The following is a 12,697-nucleotide window of genomic DNA, read 5'->3' on the forward strand; positions in this document are numbered from 1 at the left end:
GAATGCAAATAAATATCTCTATGGTAGGGCATAATATCTCTATAGTAGGGCATAATAAATATCTCTATGGTAGGGCATGGGGTCCTTTGGATATACACCCCGGAATGAAAGTATTGGGTCAGATGGTAGTTCTGTTTTTAACCTTTAAAAGTTAATTCCCGTGGTGGCTGTAGTAATTTGCACCCCCTGCCAACAGTGACTAAGGGCTCCCTTTCCATGTCCTCTCCAGGTGTCACATTTGATGACAGGTGTTGTCTTGGAGTAGTTTCCCCAGCACCATTTGCCCAGGAGGTTTTTCTGCCATGTGTATTTTGACTCCTTTGCTAAGGGTTATGTGGCTGTAACTGTGCGGGTTCATCCCTTGACCCTCTGCTTTGTTTCACTCATCTGCTTTTATGCCATTGCCATGCTGTTTGTATTACCATAGCTCTGGGTGTAACTTCAGACCGGGTGCCCTGATAACCTAAGTATCCCTCCTCCAGCTTAGTGCAGCTTTGACTACCCAGACTGCTTCTTATTTATGTTTTATTTTTTGCTTCCATCTGATTTTGGATTTTTTTTTTTTTTTTTAGTCCTGTGAGAAACCGTCACTGGTATTTTAAAGGGGCCACATGGAATCCATGCACCACTGTAGCTAAGATAGCTATTTTTACATTAATTCGCTTATTTTTTGAAGATACGGTGAACAGCATTTTTTTTTATTTCTAATTTCTTCATTGGCAGGATTCTTATTGGTGTCTAAAAAGGCTACTGATCTTTGTTCATTTATTTTGTATCCTACTGCCTTGCTAAGAGTTTTTAGTGGTGTTAGAGGGTTTTTTCTTTTCGAAGATTTGTGTGTGTGGGTTTTCACCTGTGTGTATGCATGTGCACAACCTGCATGTGGGGCCTGGAGAAGCCAGAAAAGGGCTTCAGGCCCCCTGGAAGTGGAGTTACAGATGGTTGTGAGCCACCATGGGGGTGCTGGGAGCCAAGCCTGGATCCACTGTAAGAGCAACAAGTGTTTTTTTTTTTTCTTCCTCTTTTTATTTATTCTATGTGTCTTTTACATCATGTATCTTGATCCCATTCATTTCCCATCCCTTCACATCTGTCTGCCCTCTGCCCCTGCACCCTCCCTAAAATAAAACAAAATTTAACAGAAAAAAGAAAGAAAAGGGGAAAATTTAAAAAAAAAATCTCATCACAGAAGCTACAAGTGAGTCATGCAGCAAACCCCTTTGTCCATATATCTTTACTTGCAAGTGCTCATTGCAAAGAGTCATTGATCTGCTTTGAGGCCTCTGGTTTCTACTTCACTATTGATGCTGGGCCCTCACGGGGGCTCTTCTTGGATATCCTGTTGTTGCCCAATGTTGTGGAGGTCCTGCAGCTTTGGGTCTTCAGGTCAGGCCCCTTCACATTCTCCAGCGGATCATAGATGGGGTGGATGTTGGGGCGAGCCAAGTCATAACCATGGTTCTGGGCCTGGGCAGCTGCAGGGTTGGTCAGCTTGCCAGTTCTCCCCTGTCCTCACCACCAGGGTGGGCTCTCCAGCACTGTTCCAGCTAATTCACTTCTCTCAGCAGTGAGTGAGGGGCTGGGACAGCCCTCCTCTTATGGCTCCATGGCCAGCTCCTCTAACTGTCTCAGGTGTTGATGGGCAGCAGGGTAGAGGGAGGACATCTCTCCTCTACCCATGCTGCCACATGTCAGATGAGTAATGGGACAGCTCTCCCTTGCTCACAACATCAGGGCTGGGTCATCCTCACCTCTGACCACCAGGCCAGCTATGCTGTGCTGTCTAGGCAAACAGCAGGGCCCACTTTCCTGAGCTACTCTGTTGCCAGTAGTAAGGGATGAGGGTAATGAGGGGCATCTCTCCCCCACCCACACCACAGCATGACAGATGAGTAGTGGGGACAGATGTCCCATGCTTACAACTTTGGGGCTGGCTCACCCACACCTCTGCTGACAGGGTTAGCTTTATTGTGTTAACCATGTGAGGTGCGGGACCTGCTCTCCCAAATGTTGCAGCTGATGGGAGGGGGGACAGTTCTGCTCTTGTGACCTCCTTGGGGTCAGTTCTCCCACCTGCCTCGGGCATTGATGAGCAGGAGGTGGGGTGGGAGGGAGAGGGCAACTATCCCCTGTCTATGCCACCACAAGACAGATTAATAATGGGGTCAGGCCAGGCATTGGTGGTGCACGCCTTTAATTCCAGCCATATTGTTAAGGTTGCATAGGTATAGCCTGCTTGTATTTCTAGGAGATGCAATCTCACAGCAGATTTCCTGGTCTTCCGGCTCCTACAATGTTTTACCCCTCTCTTCTGGGATGTTCCCTGAACCTTAGGTGTAGGGGTTGTGTTAGAGACACATCTGTTGGATCTGGGCACCCCAAGTTCAGTTATCTCTGTGTTATGACCAGTTGTGGTTTTCTGTGATGGTCTTTTTTTTTTTCTGCAAAGAGAAGCTTTTTTAGCAGAGGGTGAGAGCTACACCTATTTATGGATATAAGGGTAACTTTTAGAATGCAGTTAGGAATTATATTGGCCTAGTAAAGTGGCAGTGGGAGGTTCCCCTCTAATACCCACTAGCCTTGGGTAATTGAATGATTTTCCTCCCTTTGAATAGGCCTTAAGACCAAGTAGACTTGTGTGGTTATTGCCAAGATATGAGTGCCACTACGGTACTTTTAGGGACAACTTGCCATACTGGCCATTGTCCATAAGCATTACTACTGGGCAGGACTATCAATTGCTTCCTTCCCTCCTTTGGCAGCTTGCACAGGCAGCACCTTCTGGTTGTGTAGAAGCTGGATCACAGGAAAGAAGCTTTAAGGTCAGAGCCAGCTTGAGTCCTGTGTCCTGAGTGAGTACTGTCTTTATGGGCACTTGCATTTAACCTCTGGGAGGCAGCTTAGTACAATCGCAATAGTCCATATTGTTTGGGGAGATTCTGGGATTCCCTTAACCAACACCTTGAAAAGTGGTTTCTCGTGCCTGGTCCTAGGGTTTCTGTTAGAGAGTCTATGGCTCTTGTGGGAAACATGTCAGCCCCAGTGGGATATCTTCATTTAGCTACATACGCACATACACAGATACGCACACGTAAGTGTATACATGTACACTTACATATAATTTTAGATAAATATAAAAAACTAAGGTTTCAAGCATCCTTACTCTTATGTCTCTCCTTGCTCCTCCTGTCTTAACTTCCCTCTCCCCTCCCCAGTTAAAACTCCCTTCTACCCCTTTATAGCATGGAGAACAGTTTTAGGGCCTTGAGTGGCTTCTAGGACACACAAAAGCCAGTGGTTTTTCTCTGTCTCCTTGGTGGCTTTCTCAGTGGTCCCAGGATTCCAGGGTTTTTATGTAAGTGTGATAGACTCAAAGAGTCCAATCCTGCTAAGGCAGGAAAGAGAGAAGCTGTGATCATCTTCTACAAGATTCCCAAGCAAATCTTAAGACAGAATCTTTGGGAATTAGGCTAGCTGGGTAATAATAATAATAATAATAATAATAATAATAATAATAATAATAAGCTTTGCTGTCCTATTTTTTTTTTCATTTGTCCTGAGGTGGGGGCATGTTTCTGAAGTGGGTTAAGGCAAGAGTAGGACCCATGAGGAATGGGGTTCTTGTAAGTGCCTTTACTTAAGAAGTCCTCATGACTGGGGCTGAAGAGGTATCTTGGAGCCGTTAGGATCCCACACTACTCTTGCTGAAGACCCAAGTTTGATTGCCAGAACTCATGTAGAGGTGGCTCACAACTGCCTGTAACTCCAGCTCCAGAGAGTATCTGACACCTCTCATCTCGACAGACACCTGTACTCATGTACACTAACACTCACACAGACACAGACACATCATTTTGTAAAAGTAAAAAGTCTTCTTGATTATACTTTCATGCTGGGTATTTAAAAGCACATTGATGTCTAAAATTAACCATTTTTCATTAAGTCTGGTTGAAGTCCTCAGGGGTCATTTTGGTGTAGGGAGAAGTAGGCCTCTTTTAGCAACATGACTTATAACCCTCTATTATCTACTTGACCTTAGAGGGCCAGGGCAAAATCTAGCCCTCTTTTTTCCCTCTGACTATATTAACATAGGCCTCCAGGTTATTGAACACATAAAAGGTAAGTTACACCAATGTGGTACTTCTTACGTCTGTGTAACATTTTAGGTAAAGCGTGGGCAAAAGCCAAACACATTTAAATACATCCCGATTACACATACATTTTTGTTCTCTTGTAAGAAATGGGTCTGCAATCTCAAGAAAATGGTCACACAACCCCAAGTATTTGGGTAAGGCAAAAAAAGTTTTATTTCTGCCAAACAGTGCCATGCCAAACCCAGGAAGCAAGGAAGCACAACCAGCAGAGGCCCTGCTGGGTTTTTATTTCAAGTCCAAAGTGGTCCTAGCTCTGAGTCGTCAGAGCTCAGCCTCATATTCTTATGTGATTGGCTGGGTTAAAGAGGCCAGCTGATAAGCAGGATGCAATTTTGTCCCAAGTGCAATCTTGAGCAGGTATTTGGATTTCAAGGAATGCTGACCCTGAAGAAATTTGAATTTCTGCCAAATGGCTTCTTTACAGTTCTTTGAAATGAAACTTTATCTTGTGTAATCCTTTAATAAAAAAGACAGTACATTTCTTTTCTACTGCTCACATTTTCTAAGCCAGTGTTAGCCAGCACATGCTATGGAGAGCTGGTGCAATTGTGGCTCAAGTGTTGTGGGAGAACCAGCCACTCTCTGATTGGATAGAAGGCCCACTCCACAAATGGAGCCCATGCCTGCCACCCAACATCTGACACCTAACATTGCTTGGGTGGCTGAAAACCTGAGAATAGATAGGTCATGGGCCTAGGGAAAAACCAAATACTATTCTTCTGCTAAAGACACCTAACAATAAAATGATTCCTGACAACATTCTGCTACACCCAGAGATTAGTGCCTCACTCAGCCATCATCAGAGAAGCTTATTCTTCAGTGGATGGCAACAAATACAGAGACTCACAACTGGACAGTGTTCAGGGAGTGAGAGATTTTGGAACATCCAGTTCTAAATGGGATGTCAATGCCAACCCCCCCCCCCTACCCCCCACCCCCCCTCCCTCAGAGCTCGGGGAGCTATGTAGAAGATGAAGCAGAAAGATTGTAAGAGCCAGAGGAGATGTTTTCCAGACACAGCAGGACTGATGCACAGGAACTCTCTGAGACTGTGACTGTACATACAGTGCCTGCATGGGTTCAAGCCAGATGGGGGTGCAAGTGGACACAAACTCCCATCCCTAACTACGAAGCTATCTTCAACTGACATTCACTTGCAAAGGAAAAATTTGTTTTCTCCAATGGAGTCTCACTGGATATATTAACCAGGGCAGCACAGAATTACCCTAGTGGTACTTTTGAAGATTTTTTGTCTTACGTTGCTCTGTTTGAACATTGCTTTTTTTTTGTCTTACTGGTCTTTCGCTTGTATATTATAGTTTCTGATTTTATGTTTTTATGGGGTTTGTTTTTATGTGTGTTTCTTGTGTTTTTCTTTTTTTCAATTTGTTTTTTGTTTGCTTGCTTGTTGTTTTTGTTTTCCTGAAGAAAGAGAGAGAGAAAAAAAAAAAGGTCATGGAGTTAGGTGATTAGGGGAGTCGAAGGAAGCCATGATCACAATATATTGTCTGGGAAAAAAAAAGGCAGGTGGATGACTGAGTTTAAGCCCAGCCTGGTCTACATAATGAGTTCAGGTTCAGCCCTGGCTACATAGAGAGGGCTGTTTTAAAGAAAGAAGAAAAAGGGCCAGTACAGATTTGTCTAGATGTGTCGTCCTATTTGTTGGATCATGGTTGGAAACAGAGATTGACAAAGGCCAATAATGATCTCCCTACCTGCCTCAGGGTGCTCTCAGGGAGGGAACACCTGATTTGGGAGGGTCATGTTTTGATACCTTCACATCGTATCAGGTCATGGGTATGAATGGCTCCCATAATCAAGAAGGAACAAGCTGACAGAGGTATATGCCTTTACCTGTGCCCACCCCCTGGCTACACTTGTTTATTTGAAAACTGGTAAGCGTAATCAACATGCCTTTAAGTAGAGGCTGAGGACCTGGTAAATTCCACTAATACCCTCCCTCCCTCCTATAAACAGATCAGGTTGTAGGATGGATAATATTTGATATCTCCCTCTGAAGGCCATTTTCCTTTCCTTTTTTTTCCCTCCAAATTTAGATCAGGCTCAGGGGCAGAGAAAAAAGAAATGTCAGGACTTTTCTTTTAAGGTCCCATCCTGTATCAAACTTACATAGCTTAGGGGAGTCTAGTTCTTTAGGGTGTAAGCAAAGGGTATGTTAGGTTCAATTTTGGAGGCATTGGAATCCATCTGTAAGAGGAAATGAGGGGACAGGGCTGGAGAGATGGCTTAGCAGTTAAGAGCATTGGCTAAAAGCAGCGGACACTGGTTCGATTCCCAGCACCACTACTATCTGTGTAACGCCAGTCCCAGGGAACTAGACACCCTCCTCTGGCCTCGTCCATCACCAGGCAACCACTGGGTGCACAGACATACAATCAGGCAAAACACCCATACATATGCAATTCTAAAAATCGAGAGGATGGAATTAGGGGCACTCCCTCCAGTTCTGGGTCCATTTCTGGAGGCCATTTCTCTTAGTGTGGCCTAATGCATCTCCCTGGGGGACCCTTACTGAGAGTTGGAAACATCTGTATGTCAAGAGCCAGGCCCTGCTGTTTTCATTTGTCGTGTAAGCTGGCCTTAATTGATTATCCCTGCATTTTTACCTGGTTAGTTCTCATTTGCCTGTGCAGGACTCACCGTCCATTTTTAAAAAAAAATCTCTGGAGTAAATATTAAGCCTCACATGTCAGAGCAATTAATCAATTGTTAATGATTAGATGAGGAAATCTTAGCTTCCTCATGGGTTGAGCCTTCAATATTCCCCTCAGTTCCCCTGGGCCCTTTCTTTCAAACTTATTATCTCTTAGTCCATATGCATGTCTCAGTCTAGCTAGGATGTAATCAAAATAGAGCTTAGGGTAAATGTCCTATTAGAGATGTCAAAGGGGCTACCTATCAGGCTGCTTGGCCTATCAGGCTGCTTGGCTTAGGAGAGCCTCTTTGTAATTTACCATTTGTATCTTGGATTCAAGAGCCTGCAATCTAGCAAAGAAAATATAAACATAGGAAGCAAAACCACCTCCATGAGAACTCAGGTGCAAGTGGTATCGAAATGTTTTTCTGTCCATGTCACAGGATGTGGGCCCTTTTACTGAATGTAAAAGCAAGGGTACTCAAGGCAGTATGGCTGCCATATCAAAGGGGACCATACTGATTGGACTGTTGTCGTTGTTGTTGTTGTCAATTTGATGCAAGCTAGAGTCATTTGGGAAGAGGGAACCCCAACTGAGACAGTGGCTTTAGTTATAGGCCCTGTAGGCGAGTCTGCAGGGGAACTTTTAAAATTAATGTTTGATGTGGGAGGCCCCAGACCATTGTGGGCAGTAGCAGCCCAGGACAAGTGCTCTAAAAAAATCAAAACGGAGGAAGCCAGGAGGTACAAGCCAGTAACCACCATTCTTCCATGGACCCTACTTCAGTTCCTGCCTCCAGGGTACTGCCCTGAGTTCCTGCCCTGACTTCTTCCCTCAGTTATGGATGTGACCTGAGAATTGTATGATGAAATAACCCCTGGTCATGGTGTTTTATTACAGCTATAGAAAACAAGCTAGGATAGGGATGAATATACTATAGAGTAAAAAAAGCCTGCAGGACCAAAGACATTGGGCAGAGAGGTTAATATCAAGTCACAGAAGAACTGGTACCCTGAGTCTCTTTTCTGAACAGACTGATCCTCTCATCACAGCCCTTTCACTAGTGATGCTTGTCCAACATCCAGCAAATTATCTTTTGGGATCCCAGGCAAGATCTGTACCTAAACCCAGATACCTAACCAGCTGTGGGGTTGAAGCCTGATATTAAATCAGCACACCCAGGGGTGTCCCTTTCTTTTTAGTGACAAACTGGGCTAGAGAAGCTAGTTGGCTCAGCCCACTGCTCCCTCATCCTTCCCACTAGCTCATTTATCTTTGAGGCAAAGGTCACTTAAGGAAGGGAGTGGGACTTTGGCTTCTAGTTGATGTTCCTGAAACTTTACAAAGGAATTACTAAAGTGGGGGTTTCCCTGGAAGCAGGTAAGATACAGAGAGAGAAATGGTGCTCCAGGGTTTGTCCTGGGAGTCCTTAAGCAGTGGCCTTATGTTTTAAGTGGGGCCTGGGAGAGGACAAGAGAGCCAAAATTTGGTGTTCAGGATCTGTAAGGAAGGTGACATGGTGCTTTTCCACTCACTGTCAAAATTGTATGTGATTCAAGATAGATGGGCAAGACAGGAGCCTGGAGGTGAGGCTCATTATTGCCCTTCAGAAAGAGAGGACCCATGGCAGAAAGACTCTGAGCACATTTGTCTAGCCTTCTAATGGTTCCTCTTGCAAGTCAGACGGGATCCAGGACCAGGCCTCTCTCTCCTCTCAGCTGTGGGGAGTGAAATGACCTTCCACTTCACAACTGAAGCACATCCTTGGGTTGGGATCAGCTCCTTGTATGGAAAAGACCTGATCTAGCAGATTCTGTCTGCATGGTGGTCAAGAGCCTCCAGTGCTGCTTCCCCCCCCCCCCCCCCCTCCATCCCCACCTTTTCTTTTTCTGGTCCCGATTATAGAAAACTTCATAGCAGCTTGGACCAATGATTTGCCTGGTTTAACCATCAGTTTTTGGGGAGCTTTCTATGAATACTGAGGCAGACTAGGTTAGCAATGAGTTATAGAGTTTATGACTTTTGGTAAAGCACCACAGATACTTATAAACAATTATAAACAAGTTTTTTATTAGATGTACCAGGACCAATGATCTCTGAGCCAAATTTGAGATTACAGTGAAAGAAGGCTGTGGGAAAAGATTTTTAAAAGAGAAAACCACACAAAGACCTTCAACAACTGGGCAAGCAAGCAAAAACTATTCTGTTCTGGCAAGTTAACTGGTTAAGGCATCTCAAAATCATCTTTGGGTATCTGTGTAAGTTACAGAAGCAAAAAAAGCAGTTAGCCATATCATAAGAAGTAGATGGTCATGGCTGTACATTTTGGGTCGGGGATCACTGAGTCAGGGTTCCTGGGAACTTATCTTCCAGGGACTGGAGTCGGAGACAAATGGCTATTGGGTACCAAGATGGATGCATGGGTTTCTTTGGTCATCACAAATGTCTTTGAAGAACAGACCTCGGACCAGTGTTCACCTGAGTCTATCATGCCATATCTGCTCTTAGCTCATTGCAGCCTCTGGAGGGAAGTCACCCTCGGTGCCTTTTTCTCCTGACACATTGTCACAAGTTAGGCATAGTTTATGGTATTGATCTTTAATTCTTTTATCCCTTCTACAATGCAATATAATAACTCCTGGAACTCGCTCGGTCTTCAGAGCGAGTTCCAGGACAGCCAGGGCTACACACAGAAACCCTGTCTCGGAACAAACAAACCACACACAAACAAACACACAATAGAAATGATTCATTCTCCTGTCCCCATAGGCATCATAGTGGTTCCCAACTGAGGTCCTCTAAGGAGACTTGTCTGCTGGACCATGGGAACATTGTCACTGGGAAGATAGTAATGTTGTTTGGAATATTGGCCAGTATTATCAGTGGAATTTCTTAGGTCCTTATTTAATTTCTTTGAGCTTAGACAGAGAAAATGAGTTATGTATTGTTGCTCAGCTCCCCAGAATCAATCTCCTTAAGAGCGTATATCCCCTTTGAGAGAACTTGGGGTCCAGAGTGAGGATGGTTACAGCTTGTTTGGGAATCTCTATGTAGAGTGTAATGATGTTACAAATTGTAGACAAGTGAGTCAGTTAGCATGTTGTACCCAGAGTCCCCCAAAGACCACCAAGAGACCAAATCCGATGGAAAAGCAAAGAGTCTTTTTATTGTTTCAGGTTAACTCAGGCCTCTCTGTCTGACACAGCAGCAGAGCAGAAGAGACCCTGAGTAGCAATGGGGCAGGGTTTTTATAATGGTTAAGGTAGGGGATCTGGGGGAATCCCAACTCTATATAGTTACAAGATCAGGATTGGTGCTTACTTGAGGTTAGAGATGCTTGGTTTGAACTGATTGGAGAGTTGCAGCTGCAAGGAAATTGCCATCTCCTCCAGCAGTTTATGTCACTGCATCTACATCATAAACAGATCCATATCCTCGCATAGTTAGACATCCCACGTTTATCTGTAGAAAACTCATTCCCTCTGGCAGCTATGTATATAATCCATAACAGCAGAAAACATCCCACAGGACATATTTGGTGCTCTCTTTATTATGCCAGTTATGCGATATCATATCCTTTAGGTTATGGCAGGAAATGTCTGGAACTCATTTTTGTGTAGCTTCTAATTGTCTGGGTCTAGGGTTAGAGGGGCAGCAATCCTCTGGTGGTTTTTTTTGTTTTTTGTTTTTTTGTTTTTGTTTTTTTTTTAGAATAATTTATCCAAGGGCCTGCTGCCCCTGTCTGACTCTTCTCTAAGATCCCTGCTACCCTGTCATCCCCTCAACTCAAGCAGATGCCCCAGAAAGGGACAGAAGTTGTCCACATTGGGATGACCATGTATCTCTTCTGGTACAGGGATTGAATGTGCAGAAAGGACAAGGAACCTGAGGAGGGCAAATCTCCAAAGCTGGCCTCCTGAGGACACAGTCATTAGAAGAAACTTAATATTTAAGATCATAATAAAGTGGAAAAATCTGCTTGGGAGTTCAGCTGAGACTCATTTAAGACATGAAGAGGAGTATAAAAGATCTCAAGTTGGTAGGCTTTCAACTCCCTGTAGCTCATTATGGGGGAGAAAGAGAATCTGCCAGGAGTTCTGTCATGCTAATCAGTTTTCCTCCCCGGATCTGGACCCCTAAAGAGAATGCTGGGCATTCCTGGTTGTTTCTCCTGATGCCATGTCAGTTAGGCTCAATCGTTACCGACCTTGGCGTCCCGGATAAGCATCTCGGGTCCCATGCTGAATGTCAAGAGGACACTGGCTAGCAGTTGCATTCTTATGCTTCATCAGTTAATGAATTAAAAAAACAAACAAACAAACAAACAAAAAACCAGGAAAAGCAAAAGTAAAGTTACCAACAAATACTACAGACTCCTCCAAGCCGGGGAAGGGTTCCCAGAGCTAGACCATGGCTTTAAAGGGGCAGCGGGGGGAGAGGGGAGGCACTACTCTTTTATTGGATTTTTCTTCCTCTCTCCTGTTGGCTCTAAGGAGCTCATGTGTCTCCCCTGATGGAGGGATTGGGTCTCCCAGTTTTACCAATGGACATGGAAAAGATACAGGATCCCCTGTCTTGGAGCATGGTCACAGAAACAACTGTGATTGGTTGGGTTAGACTAGCAACACCCCGGACTCCCCATCATGCCCCCTTTCCTTTCTGGTGTGATGGTGAGACAGCGACTTACTTCTGGGGAACAACAACAACAAGAAGGGAACAGACAAAGGGAGTGGGTCACCATTTTTCCTTTCTCTTCTCCTAGGGCCCCATGGTCTCACTATGGTGGTGATCTTGTATGTGGCCCTTATACTTGCAGGTCCTTGTTAGATGCCACCTCTAAGGAGTGGCTAGGATCAGTCTACTAACCTAGAATCAGGAAGGCCTAGGTTTACTGTGTTTCTCTCCAGTGGCCATTTCTGGTCTTAGCCCATCTCCTGAACCCCTCATCTCTCTAGCTCTCCTTTAGTGTCCAGCACCAAGAACCCTGCAGCCTGGACCTGATCCACATGTACTTAAGTGACTTCTCAGAACCCCACCACCACTCCAACTTTGCCCTCCAGCAGCCACCTGGGTAACTACCATAGGCACCCACACCCCAATACCCTCATGGTGGTCCCTCTCTTCCTAGGGCTGAGCCCAGCCCCCTCCCAACCACCCAGAAATCAGCTATCTGTTATATTTAAACCATGCTCAAAGCCGCCGACTTTCACCTGGACCCCTTGGACATACTTTTTCTCCCTGTCCCTGAGGGTTTTTTTTTTTTTGGCCATTCTGGGTAGCCTCTGGCTGTTTACTCCAAGAAAATGTATGCCTGAAGACACTCATGTTGCCTAGTAGTAAGATCCTGGGGGAACTCTTCATGGGTGGGAAAAGGAGAGCAGTTGCCCGCATCACTGAGGTTATTATCAAGCTTTTGATCTGGAAATGAGGCATGTGCTCCTATTCTGGAACATTCCTGGCACCATCTCACTGAAATCCTGTTAATGCCAAGCAACAATGGTAAGATCTAGGTAACCCTTCCATTGTGTGGCCTCTCTCAGGTCCCCTGGGCTCAGCTTCTAGTCATCCCGGTTGGTGGGTGAATGTTTGCTGAACCTGGCCCTCACCTGTTGCTGTGAGGATGTGAGACAAAATGGAGCCCAGTGTCAAGAGTACAGACCATGTGATGAGATCCACTCAGAGCCCATGTATAGATGGCAGATTCAATAGAGCTCCCCTACCCCTATCCCATCCCAAATGTGGAATCCCTCCTGCCACCCCTCAGCCACAACACCCTGTCCTCATGTCACCAACCTCAGCCATAACATTGCCCAGAATTGGTGTCAACCCTGCATCCACCCCAAGAGGAGCAGAGAAAGGACAGGCCAGTGTGCATGAGTGCCTGTG

The sequence above is a fragment of the Onychomys torridus genome, chromosome 9 (genome assembly GCF_903995425.1).
Source record: "Onychomys torridus chromosome 9, mOncTor1.1, whole genome shotgun sequence".
NCBI classification, from domain to species: domain Eukaryota; kingdom Metazoa; phylum Chordata; class Mammalia; order Rodentia; family Cricetidae; genus Onychomys; species Onychomys torridus.